The sequence below is a fragment of the Electrona antarctica genome, assembly GCF_951216825.1.
Source record: "Electrona antarctica genome assembly, contig: scaffold_193, whole genome shotgun sequence".
Classification (NCBI taxonomy): Eukaryota; Metazoa; Chordata; class Actinopteri; order Myctophiformes; family Myctophidae; genus Electrona; species Electrona antarctica.
This window is the reverse complement of record NW_027637563.1, coordinates 102,547-116,494: the sequence shown is the minus strand read 5'-3', so window position 1 is coordinate 116,494 and position 13,948 is coordinate 102,547.

Sequence of the window (13,948 nt, the reverse complement as noted above, 5' to 3'; positions counted from 1 at the left end):
TTTTTATTTTGCACATATAGATCGCTTTCTGACATTCCAAAGGAAACGTTTTGATGCTTTACTGTCTTGGTGAATATAGTGGATTAGTTTTTAGATCAATCAGGGATTTGTAAATACTGTACTGGGCTGACTGTTACTGTACATGTGTGTATAATGGGGCTGAACGCTGCATAGCAACCAGGCTGTTACTGTACATGTGTGTATAATGGAGCTGAATGCTGCATAGCAACCAGACTGTTACTGTACATGTGTGTATAATGGGGCTGAACGCTGCATAGCAACCAGACTGTTACTGTACATGTGTGTATAATGGGGCTGAATGCTGCATAGCAACCAGACTGTTACTGTACATGTGTGTATAATGGGGCTGAATGCTGCATAGCAACCAGACTGTTACTGTACATGTGTGTATAATGGGGCTGAACGCTGCATAGCAACCAGACTGTTACTGTACATGTGTGTATAATGGGGATGAATGCTGCATAGCAACCAGACTGTTACTGTACATGTGTGTATAATGGGGCTGAACGCATAGCAACCAGACTGTTACTGTACATGTGTGTATAATGGGGCTGAATGCTGCATAGCAACCAGACTGTTACTGTACATGTGTGTATAATGGGGCTGAATGCTGCATAGCAACCAGACTGTTACTGTACATGTGTGTATAATGGGGCTGAACGCTGCATAGCAACCAGACTGTTACTGTACATGTGTGTATAATGGGGCTGAACGCTGCATAGCAACCAGACTGTTACTGTACATGTGTGTATAATGGGGCTGAACGCTGCATAGCAACCAGACTGTTACTGTACATGTGTGTATAATGGGGCTGAACGCTGCATAGCAACCAGACTGTTACTGTACATGTGTGTATAATGGGGCTGAATGCTGCATAGCAACCAGACTGTTACTGTACATGTGTGTATAATGGGGCTGAACGCTGCATAGCAACCAGACTGTTACTGTACATGTGTGTATAATGGGGCTGAATGCTGCATAGCAACCAACAGACGACTAATAATGACTCATAGGACTATGTATCAGTGATCAGTGTTTACTTATAGACCTTACTACAAAAGACCCCATGTTTTATTTAAAATGATTTGAAATGTATTTGAGTTTAAAGGTCTGATTTGTTGAAAATAGCTGATCGACAATTGCTCGTAGATCGGCTAGTTTCAAATAGCCGATGTGTACAGGGTTTATAGTGGATATAGCTGATGTTGATGCTATATTAAAAAAACACAACACACTCACTGTGCTATTATTGTTATTATATGTCAGTCAGTAAACACTGAAGTTGGTGCTTTCATGAAAGTAAGGATAGCACTCAATCCATTGATTCACAATACCAGAATGCACTTTGAATTATAATACATGAAGCAGATAGCCCTGTGATTAAACCTTTAATACATGAAGCAGACAGCCCTGTGATGAAACCTTTAATACATGAAGCAGACAGCCCTGTGATTAAACCTTTAATTATAATACATGAAGCAGACAGCCCTGTGATTAAAACTTTAATTATAATACATGAAGCAGATAGCCCTGTGATTAAACCTTTAATTATATTACATGAAGCAGATAGCCCTGTGATTAAACCTTTAATTATAATACATGAAGCAGATAGCCCTGTGATTAAACCTTTAATTATATTACATGAAGCAGATAGCCCTGTGATTACACCTTTAATTATAATACATGAAGCAGACAGCCCTGTGATTAAACCTTTAATTATAATACATGAAGCAGATAGCCCTGTGATTAAACCTTTAATTATAATACATGAAGCAGACAGCCCTGTGATGAAACCTTTAATACATGAAGCAGACAGCCCTGTGATGAAACCTTTAATTATAATACATGCAGCAGACAGCCCTGTGATTAAACCTTTAATTATATTACATGAAGCAGACAGCCCTGTGATTAAACCTTTAATTATATTACATGAAGCAGATAGCCCTGTGATTAAACCTTTAATTATAATACATGAAGCAGATAGCCCTGTGATTAAACCTTTAATTATATTACATGAAGCAGATAGCCCTGTGATTAAACCTTCAGCATTACACTGCAACCACACTATGGCTACCTTTTTATTCACAATGCAGTTATTGTACTCCTAATATATCATGGTGTAGTCTAGCTCTGGTCCATAGCTCTAATATATCATGGTGTAGTCTAGCTCTGGTCCATAGCTCTAATATATCATGGTGTAGTCTAGCTCTGGTCCATAGCTCTAATATATCATGGTGTAGTCTAGCTCTGGTCCATAGCTCTAATATATCATGGTGTAGTCTAGCTCTGGTCCATAGCTCTAATATATCATGGTGTAGTCTAGCTCTGGTCCATAGCTCTAATATATCATGGTGTAGTCTAGCTCTGGTCCATAGCGCTAATATATCATGGTGTAGTCTAGCTCTGGTCCATAGCTCTAATATATCATGGTGTAGTCTAGCTCTGGTCCATAGCTCTAATATATCATGGTGTAGTCTAGCTCTGGTCCATAGCTCTAATATATCATGGTGTAGTCTAGCTCTGGTCCATAGCTCTAATATATCATGGTGTAGTCTAGCTCTGGTCTATGGAACAGAGCTAGCTGTAGTCAGCACAGTAGATTCATATTTCAATCGATCTGGGGCGTTAACATTGTGCCAAACTGTGTTCAATTAATTGCCTCTTCTGCTACATTAAACAGCAGTTACTTATTATTGAGACTAAGGCTTCATACACACCTACACAACAAATGTTCGGTCCGTGTGCGATGTCCGATTGCTGTTTGATTGCTGCTCTAATTCATTTCCACAGGACGCTGTCCTCACAGACAGCTCAGGTTCACAGCTCCACAGGACGCTGTCCTCAGACAGCTCAGGTTCACAGCTCCACAGGACGCTGTCCTCACAGACAGCTCAGGTTCACAGCTCCACAGGACGCTGTCCTCACAGACAGCTCAGGTTCACAGCTCCACAGGACGCTGTCCTCACAGCAAGTGAGGCTTTTTATTGAACACACCCAAATCACATACACGCCCACCGCAGGTGGCACTGATCAGTGTTCAATTACTCATAAACAAGCATCAAAACAATAATAGTTTGCCTCTGTACATAATAGAAGTTACAATTTTAAGAGCATATGTTAACACCCCCACTTGCTCTTAAACTTAAATTTAGTAGCAGGTTTAGTCATAACATCTGCTACATTTTCATTAGATGGACAATAATGCAACACAACATTACCATCAGACACATGTGATCTAATAAAGTGGAATTGTGTGTCGATGTGCTTACATCTTTGTCGGCTTACAGGATTTTTTGCCAAAGCAATTGTTCCCTGGTTGTCCTCATAAACCATAGATGTACCATAATCATATTTGTCAAGATCTTTCAAAAGCAATTTCAGATATAGACACTCTTGGATTGTTGCAGCTAGTGCCATATATTCTGCTTCACAAGTGGACAGTGCGACAGTGGGCTGCTTTTTGGTTTTCCAAGAAACCAGACTGCCATTTTTGGATAGGCCAATAAAATAACCAGTAGTACCTCTGATAGGCCAATACAATAACCAGTAGTACCTCTGATAGGCCAATACAATAACCAGTAGTACCTCTGATAGGCCAATACAATAACCAGTAGTACTTCTGATAGGCCAATACAATAACCAGTAGTACTTCTGATAGGCCAATACAATAACCAGTAGTACTTCTGATAGGCCAATACAATAACCAGTAGTACCTCTGATAGGCCAATACAATAACCAGTAGTACTTCTGATAGGCCAATACAATAACCAGTAGTACTTCTGATAGGCCAATACAATAACCAGTAGTACTTTGTTATCAGCCGTCCAGTCTGCATCACTGTACGCTTGAATACCCAGTGTTTCACACTTTCTTTGTCAACTGTACCTTTAAGATACCTCATGTTTGACTGTAACCCATTGCTCATCAGTTGGCTCTGCAAAGTATTGTGACAGTTTGCTTACAATATATAACCCAAATCAGGTCTTGTACAAACGGTCAGATAAATGAGGCTACCGACTGCCTCTCTGTATAATCTGACATCAGTCATCATGTCAGTATTATCAGTATAGTTTTGTTTTTGTTCACTAGGTGTTGACCTGGGCTTGCAATCTTGCATGTCAAACCTTTCTATGATTTTTTCCCCACATACTTGGCTTGAGACATTTTCACACAGTCACCAATCTGGTTAAAATCAATGCCTAGAAAATGTCTAAGTCTGCCCAAATCCTTCATTTTGAACCTTGTTTGTAACCTTTATTTCAGGGGAATCCAATTGAGACCAGGGTCTCTTTTTCAATGGCGCCCTGTATACAAATAAGAACATTTACATTTGACATACATGACATGGACACACAGTACAACAAATATAATACACAAGCATTATGAATTAAAAATATGTGTTACAGATGGGGCAATCAGTGGAGCTGCAAGTTTGAGCAAACTAGGCACCATATTGTCCTCGCCAGTGGATTTGTTCGCATCAATATGAGTTAGCTCAAGTAAAACATCTGTCACAGTAAACTCTTTGAATGAAAAATAATCTGTTTTCCTCCACTGTGGATGTGCTTGAATCAGCTGCAGATAAACCTCCTGTAGGGGAGGGATCGGATCTTTCAAAAAGATTTCCAGCGGTTATAAAATGTTGATTAAAGAAATCCCACATCAGGTGTTTATCCAACCCGGTCTGAGATTTTGGCAGTGCAGATGCAATAGGACCAGAGTTTAGGGATTTTACAATTTTCCAGAATTTTGAAGGATTATTTTCAGATTGTACCAGTAAAAATCTGATTTGGCCTTCGTTGTAAGCAGGCAGCATTTGTTTCTCAGCCGTCTAAAGACGTGCCAATCTGCTTCTCTCTTAGATGTCCTTGCTGCCCGCCATGCTTTATCCCTTGCTCGCAGTTCCATGGATAGAACATTTGTGAACCAGGGATTTGATCTATTTTTTATTCTTAGCCTTTTAAAAGGAGCAAGCCTATCAGTGATAGTATTAAAAACAGTGGTTAAATGATTTAGTGCAAGATCAGGATCTGGGATAACACCAGCAAGGCTCAGGTCGCTACGAGAGATCTCGTGCAGGAAGCCTTGGTCACTAACATTTTTAAAGTTTCTTTTAGTGACAAAACAAGTTGGAGTTTTGGGGGCTTTCATATCTCTAATACATACCAATACCAATACCAATACATACCACGGGGCAATGATCACTGAAGCCCCTTTCATATCTCTAATACATACCACGGGGCAATGATCGCTGAAACCCAGTGGGCCCAGTACATACCACGGGGCAATGATCGCTGAAGCCCAGTACATACCACGGGGCAATGATCGCTGAAGCCCAGTACATACCACGGGGCAATGATCGCTGAAGCCCAGTACATACCACGGGGCAATGATCGCTGGAGCCCAGTACATACCACGGGGCAATGATCGCTGAAGCCCAGTACATACCACGGGGCAATGATCGCTGAAGCCCAGTACATACCACGGGGCAATGATCGCTGAAGCCCAGTACATACCACGGGGCAATGATCGCTGGAGCCCAGTACATACCACAGGGCAATGATCGCTGAAGCCCAGTACATACCACGGGGCAATGATCGCTGAAGCCCAGTACATACCACGGGGCAATGATCGCTGAAGCCCAGTGGCAAAACCCCACTTTCATATCTCTAATACAAACCACGGGGCAATGATCGCTGAAGCCCAGTACATACCACGGGGCAATGATCGCTGAAGCCCAGTACATACCACGGGGCAATGATCGCTGAAGCCCATCTCTAATACATACCACGGGGCAATGATCGCTGAAGCCCCTTTCATATCTCTAATACATACCACGGGGCAATGATCGCTGAAGCCCCTTTCATATCTCTAATACATACCACGGGGCAATGATCGCTGAAGCCCAGTACATACCACGGGGCAATGATCGCTGAAACCCAGTCATATCTCTAATACATACCACGGGGCAATGATCGCTGAAACCCAGTCATATCTCTAATACATACCACGGGGCAATGATCGCTGAAACCCAGTCATATCTCTAATACATACCACGGGGCAATGATCGCTGAAACCCAGTCATATCTCTAATACATACCACGGGGCAATGATCGCTGAAACCCAGTCATATCTCTAATACATACCACGGGGCAATGATCGCTGAAACCCAGTGGCAAAACCCCACTTTCATATCTCTAATACATACCACGGGGCAATGATCGCTGAAACCCAGTGGCAAAACCCCACTTTCATATCTCTAATACATACCACGGGGCAATGATCGCTGAAGCCCAGTGGCAAAACCCCACTTTCATATCTCTAATACATACCACGGGGCAATGATCGCTGAAACCCAGTGGCAAAACCCCACTTTCATATCTCTAATACATACCACGGGGCAATGATCGCTGAAGCCCAGTGGCAAAACCCCACTCATATCTCTAATACATACCACGGGGCAATGATCGCTGAAACCCAGTGGCAAAACCCCACTCAAGTTATATTTATGTGGTCTGTTTGTTAAAATGACATCAATCAAGGTTGATCTATCAATATTTTTTAAATTCGGTCGAGTAAAATCTTTAATTAATTGTGTTAAATTAAGGTTAACACATACCTCCTTAAAAGTGCTGGGGGATTGGGAAAGCCAGTCCGAGTTTGCATCTCCGGTGACCAGGAGCTCCGTATTGGCATAATCCGAAAGGATATGCGATAGTTTTTCTATAGCACTTGGTGGAGCACGTGGAGGGCGATATATGCCTGCTATTACAACATTTGTTTGGCCCAGTTCTATTTGAACAATGAGGCATTCAAATTAATTTGGAACGGAGGATGACAGTAAGATATTTACGCTAATTGTAGATTTAATATAAATAGCTACTCCACCGCCCATCTTATTTTTTGGTATTCTGTCACATCTAAAAACACTATAACCATCTAGTGCTATTTGATTGTCAGTGACATGAGATTTTAGCCATGATTCAGTGGCCACAAACACATACGGCTTGGATCGAAGAATCAGGGTTTTTATATAGTCAATATTTGCTACAAAGCTCCTCACATTTAGACATAGGAGTCCTAGCCCATGTTTTCGTGACGAGAATGCTTCTGGTGTTAATATTCCAGGTGCATTTGTAATAGATGTCTTAGAAAACACAGATGAATGTTTGTGGATACTGATTACATTTTTTATATTAATACCACTTGGCCTATCATTCTGTCTTGGTAGGCGGGTGGAAGTATCAAAGGAAGTATTTCTAAGATTATGATTATAAGCAGAGTTTGCAATATTCGTTTCCTCTCTAGTTGAGGGTGGGAATTCCGCAGCAAAACCATCCGGCCACAAGGGGGCAGAAGCAGCATAGGGACGGTGAGCAAACGTGGGACTAAAGTCTGTCAGACCAGGAGAGACCTGTTGAGATACGGACGTATTTGAGTGTGGAACAGACAGTCAGTTAGCAGCGTGGGAAGCATTGTTTACCACAGTGGCAGCGCTCAGAGTGCGCTGTATATGAAATGATAGCGAGTTTTTCCCTAATACACTTGGGTGCAGGCCATCACGAGCATAGAATTCCGACCGTGCCCAAAACAAAAGAAAGTTGTGTATATAGTTTATACCCAGTGGCGTGCACAGACATTTAGAGGGGCAGGTGCTCAAGTTAAAAAAGGGCACCTTGTGCAGCGCGTGGAACCGGCCGGTTGCCTTAATCTATTTTGGGCGGGAACCCCTTTTGGTGTTAGCATTATGTTATGCTTTAGCTATTGAAAAATAGCAGATCTACAAGCTCATAGCGCGCCACCGAGTGGCGCGCTACGAGCTTGTAGGTCTGCTATTTTTTTTTTAAAAGAATTTTTTTTTTATTTTTTTTTATTTTTTTTCAAAAGGGCACATTGCCAAAAGGGCAGGGGGTGCTCTAGCACCCCCTAGTGTCTATCTGTGCACGCCACTGTTTATACCGCAGGAAGAACAGACCGATTGCAGCCAGTAGTGAAGGTCCAGTAACCGGCTGAAATGCACCTCTCCCCTGCGGGATTGGACCAGAAATAAATCATTGTTTACCAGAGCTGAGAAGGAGATCCAGGATGTTTTTAAAGTTATTTTTTGTTCCAATGGACTGTTGGTCATTTACTCCCACATGCAGAACAAGTTGGCTGATGGTGGGTGGAATAGAGGCCAGGATAATAGGGAGTCTGTCCAGAATGAGTTTTGTGTTTGCGCCCGGGTATAAGTAAGTCAGGGCGTTGGGAATATTGAGGCCACGAGCCATACTGTCTGCAATAACTATCACAGAGGGGGGAGTGGGGGAGAACGGGAGTGTAATGGTAAGGGTCGTACAGAGCGACCGGACAGTGGCAAGGCAGGGACGTGGACTGAAGTTTTGCGCGCACCAGGCCGTGCGTAATTTGCAATGCGTCCACGGCGGTCAGGGACTAGCACCTCGCTCTGTGGCGAGGGATCAACACCCCCAACAGTATCATCGTCGCCGAGATGTACCAATGCGCGATGAGTACCTGTGCGTCCGCGGTGGTCAGGGACTAAAACCTCGCTATGTAGCGAGGGGTCGACATCCCCAACAATATCAGCGCGCATAATGGAGCGCCTGTGGTGATCGGATGTTACCTCACCGCCGTGGGGAGGCGAGTTGTCCCTGGGTAGCGCCTGGGTCCAGCTCCTTGTCCTCTTTGCCCTGGGGGAAGAGGAAGACTGCTGTTCATCCAGGAGTGCCGCCAGTGGTTCGAAGCTGTTTCCCAGCAGGATAGGAGGAGAAGCTGCGTGTCTGTCACGTTTTCTCCTGGTGCGGGGCACTTGAATCCATGCATCGGCCTTGTTGGTGTCGGGCCGCTTGGGTTTGGCACCTAGCCGTGGCCATGCCTCCTCCTCGGGGACACCCTTGGACAATGGAATCATGGTTCGCGGCTCCGTCAGCAGATCCAGTTGACAGCCAGGCACGGAGTCCTCCGACACCCGGATATCGGAGGCACAGCCTTTAGCTGTAGCCTGCAAAGCATCAAGGAATTTCTCCTCATGGATGTTATGGAGGAGCAGGATACGGACCTCCAATTCCTTTATTCTCCTTTCTAGCCGGAGACAGCCGTCACAGTCCGGAGTAGAGGTGAGTGTTTGCATGACAGACAGCCACACAAACGTCCCACCAAAGCTGTGTGACAGCGGCGGTGTCAGCGAGACAGCGGCGGTGTCAGCGAGACAGCGGCGGTGTCAGCGAGACAGCGACCGACCGCCTATTTTTTTTTTAGATCACAAAATGTGAGTGACCTAAACGTCGGATCGTTAAAATAACAAACGGCATGAGTAGAGGATCGATTAAAGAGTCTTGATCTAAAAAAGTGTGTTTTAAAATCAAGCATAAAAGTGATAAAAAGGTTTAAGAATCTAGGCGAGAGGCGAGAGCTGTACCAGCGGGTGTAGATGCTAACGCTGCGCAGTGATGCAGATTCTTTAGTGGACGCACTCTGATCCCCCCCCCCCTCCCCCTTAGAGGACGCACTCTGATCCCCCCCCCCCCCTCCCCCTTAGTGGACGCACTCTGATCCCCCCCCCCCCCCCTTAGTGGACGCACTCTGATCCCCGCCCCCCTCCCCCTTAGTGGACGCATTCTGATCCCCGCCCCCCTCCCCCTTAGTGGACGCACTCTGATCCCCCCCCCCTCCCCCTTAGTGGACGCACTCTGATCCCCGCCCCCCTCCCCCTTAGTGGACGCACTCTGATCCCCCCCCCCTCCCCCTTAGTGGACGCACTCTGATCCCCGCCCCCCTCCCCCTTAGTGGACGCACTCTGATCCCCCCCCCCTCCCCCTTAGTGGACGCACTCTGATCCCCGCCCCCCTCCCCCTTAGTGGACGCACTCTGATCCCCCCCCCCTCCCCCTTAGTGGACGCACTCTGATCCCCGCCCCCCTCCCCCTTAGTGGACGCACTCTGATCCCCCCCCCCTCCCCCTTAGTGGACGCACTCTGATCCCCGCCCCCCTCCCCCTTAGTGGACGCACTCTGATCCCCCCCCCCCCCTCCCCCTTAGTGGACGCACTCTGATCCCCGCCCCCCTCCCCCTTAGTGGACGCACTCTGATCCCCCCCCCCTCCCCCTTAGTGGACGCACTCTGATCCCCGCCCCCCTCCCCCTTAGTGGACGCATTCTGATCCCCCCCCCTCCCCCTTGGTGGACGCACTCTGATCCCCCCCCCCCCCCCCCCCTCCATCCCTCTCAAACAATAAACTCTTTACAGACTCACTTCTACAAAATGTGATTTTTTTCTTTATTTCTTTATTCAAACATTATTTACAAAAAGGTTCCCTTTTGCTCCAAATAGCTCTAATCTAACCCCAAGGTGCCGTTCACACCTCAGAGACAGCGTCTCTTCTGTGTCTCCTCTGTGTCTCCTGTGTGTCGGAGGCGGACATATTTGGCGATTTTTTTTTCGATCTGCAAGCTCGCAACGCAAGCGATCGGCCATCTGGAGTGGAGCGTGAAAAAGGGAGGAGGCCTAGTATGGAACTCTGTGGGACTCTGAGGAGGCCTAGTATGGAACTCTGTGGGACTCCTAAAGGGAGGAGGCCTAGTATGGAACTCTGTGGGACTCTGAGGAGGCCTAGTATGGAACTCTGTGGGACTCTGAGGAGGCCTAGTATGGAACTCTGTGGGACTCTGAGGAGGCCTAGTATGGAACTCTGTGGGACTCTGAGGAGGCCTAGTATGGAACTCTGTGGGACTCCTAAAGGGAGGAGGCCTAGTATGGAACTCTGTGGGACTCTGAGGAGGCCTAGTATGGAACTCTGTGGGACTCCTAAAGGGAGGAGGCCTAGTATGGAACTCTGTGGGACTCCTAAAGGGAGGAGGCCTAGTATGGAACTCTGTGGGACTCCTAAAGGGAGGAGGCCTAGTATGGAACTCTGTGGGACTCTGAGGAGGCCTAGTATGGAACTCTGTGGGACTCCAAAGGGAGGAGGCCTAGTATGGAACTCTGTGGGACTCTGAGGAGGCCTAGTATGGAACTCTGTGGGACTCCTAAAGGGAGGAGGCCTAGTATGGAACTCTGTGGGACTCCAAAGGGAGGAGGCCTAGTATGGAACTCTGTGGGACTCTGAGGAGGCCTAGTATGGAACTCTGTGGGACTCCTAAAGGGAGGAGGCCTAGTATGGAACTCTGTGGGACTCCAAAGGGAGGAGGCCTAGTATGGAACTCTGTGGGACTCCTAAAGGGAGGAGGCCTAGTATGGAACTCTGTGGGACTCCAAAGGGAGGAGGCCTAGTATGGAACTCTGTGGGACTCCACAGAGGGAGGAGGCCTAGTATGGAACTCTGTGGGACTCCAAAGGGAGGAGGCCTAGTATGGAACTCTGTGGGACTCCAAAGGGAGGAGGCCTAGTATGGAACTCTGTGGGACTCCAAAGGGAGGAGGCCTAGTATGGAACTCTGTGGGACTCTGAGGAGGCCTAGTATGGAACTCTGTGGGACTCCACAGAGGGAGGAGGCCTAGTATGGAACTCTGTGGGACTCTGAGGAGGCCTAGTATGGAACTCTGTGGGACTCCAAAGGGAGGAGGCCTAGTATGGAACTCTGTGGGACTCCAAAGGGAGGAGGCCTAGTATGGAACTCTGTGGGACTCCAAAGGGAGGAGGCCTAGTATGGAACTCTGTGGGACTCCAAGGGAGGAGGCCTAGTATGGAACTCTGTGGGACTCTGAGGAGGCCTAGTATGGAACTCTGTGGGACTCCACAGAGGGAGGAGGCCTAGTATGGAACTCTGTGGGACTCCACAGAGGGAGGAGGCCTAGTATGGAACTCTGTGGGACTCCAAAGGGAGGAGGCCTAGTATGGAACTCTGTGGGACTCCAAAGGGAGGAGGCCTAGTATGGAACTCTGTGGGACTCTGAGGAGGCCTAGTATGGAACTCTGTGGGACTCCGGTCAACTCTAAAGGGAGGAGGCCTAGTATGGAACTCTGTGGGACTCTGAGGAGGCCTAGTATGGAACTCTGTGGGACTCCACAGAGGGAGGAGGCCTAGTATGGAACTCTGTGGGACTCCAAAGGGAGGAGGCCTAGTATGGAACTCTGTGGGACTCTGAGGAGGCCTAGTATGGAACTCTGTGGGACTCCGGTCAACTCTAAAGGGAGGAGGCCTAGTATGGAACTCTGTGGGACTCTGAGGAGGCCTAGTATGGAACTCTGTGGGACTCCACAGAGGGAGGAGGCCTAGTATGGAACTCTGTGGGACTCCGGTCAACTCTAAAGGGAGGAGGCCTAGTATGGAACTCTGTGGGACTCCGGTCAACTCTAAAGGGAGGAGGCCTAGTATGGAACTCTGTGGGACTCCGGTCAACTCTAAAGGGAGGAGGCCTAGTATGGAACTCTGTGGGACTCCAAAGGGAGGAGGCCTAGTATGGAACTCTGTGGGACTCCGGTCAACTCTAAAGGGAGGAGGCCTAGTATGGAACTCTGTGGGACTCCGGTCAACTCTAAAGGGAGGAGGCCTAGTATGGAACTCTGTGGGACTCTGAGGAGGCCTAGTATGGAACTCTGTGGGACTAAAGGGAGGAGGCCTAGTATGGAACTCTGTGGGACTAAAGGGAGGAGGCCTAGTATGGAACTCTGTGGGACTCCGGTCAAAGGGAGGAGGCCTAGTATGGAACTCTGTGGGACTAAAGGGAGGAGGCCTAGTATGGAACTCTGTGGGACTCCGGTCAAAGGGAGGAGGCCTAGTATGGAACTCTGTGGGACTAAAGGGAGGAGGCCTAGTATGGAACTCTGTGGGACTCCGGTCAAAGGGAGGAGGCCTAGTATGGAACTCTATGGGACTAAAGGGAGGAGGCCTAGTATGGAACTCTGTGGGACTAAAGGGAGGAGGCCTAGTATGGGTTAGGGTTAGGGTATCCGGTCAACTCTAGTAGAATATGGAGGGTTTGAAGTCGTCACGTTTTTACACTGAAGGTTTTTGGTCATCAATGAAAACTATGATCAATTTAGTGTTTATTTCGTCGACGAATAAATGTCCGTCGACTACCTTTTTTCACTGACGAAAACCAAATGGAAACTAAATGAAAACTAAGCCATGGTGACTAAAACTAAGACTAAATATACTGACAATTTCGTAGACAAATAAAAACGAGACTAAAATGTTAGGGAAGGGACTAGTGGACAAGATATCCAGTATAAGTCATTTTACACTTGGTTGCATGCTGAAAATAGCAGATCTACATTTAGCCTCTCAGACCCATTAGAGCCACGGACCACCGTTTGATGAGGTTTAGCCTCTCAGACCCATTAGAGCCACGGACCACCGTTTGATGACATTTAGCCTCTCAGACCCATTTGAGCCACGGACCACCGTTTGATGACATTTAGCCTCTCAGACACATTTGAGCCACGGACCACCATTTGATGACATTTAGCCTCTCAGACCCATTTGAGCCACGGACCACCATCTGATGACATTTAGTCTCTCAGACCCATTAGAGCCACGGACCACCATCTGATGACATTTAGTCTCTCAGACCCATCTGAGCCACGGACCACCATTTGATGACATTTAGCCTCTCAGACACATTTGAGCCACGGACCACCATCTGATGACATTTAGCCTCTCAGACCCATTTGAGCCACGGACCACCATCTGATGACATTTAGTCTCTCAGACCCATTTGAGCCACAGACCACCATTTGATGACAGTAAAGGTCTCCACACACCGGGCGCGAATCGGATGCAAATTCGGATTGCTAGCGGCGTTTCTCCATCGGTTTTCCGAAAAACACGGCCGGTGTGCAACCACCTTTAGCCTCTCAGAGGGGGGGGGGGGGGGGTCCCTGGAACATATTTTCAGGTGGGGGTCCGCGGCCAAATACATATCATTCCGGGGGTCCTTGACATGAAATAGTGTGAGAACCACTGATATAGAAAGATTGTTTCATGTCAT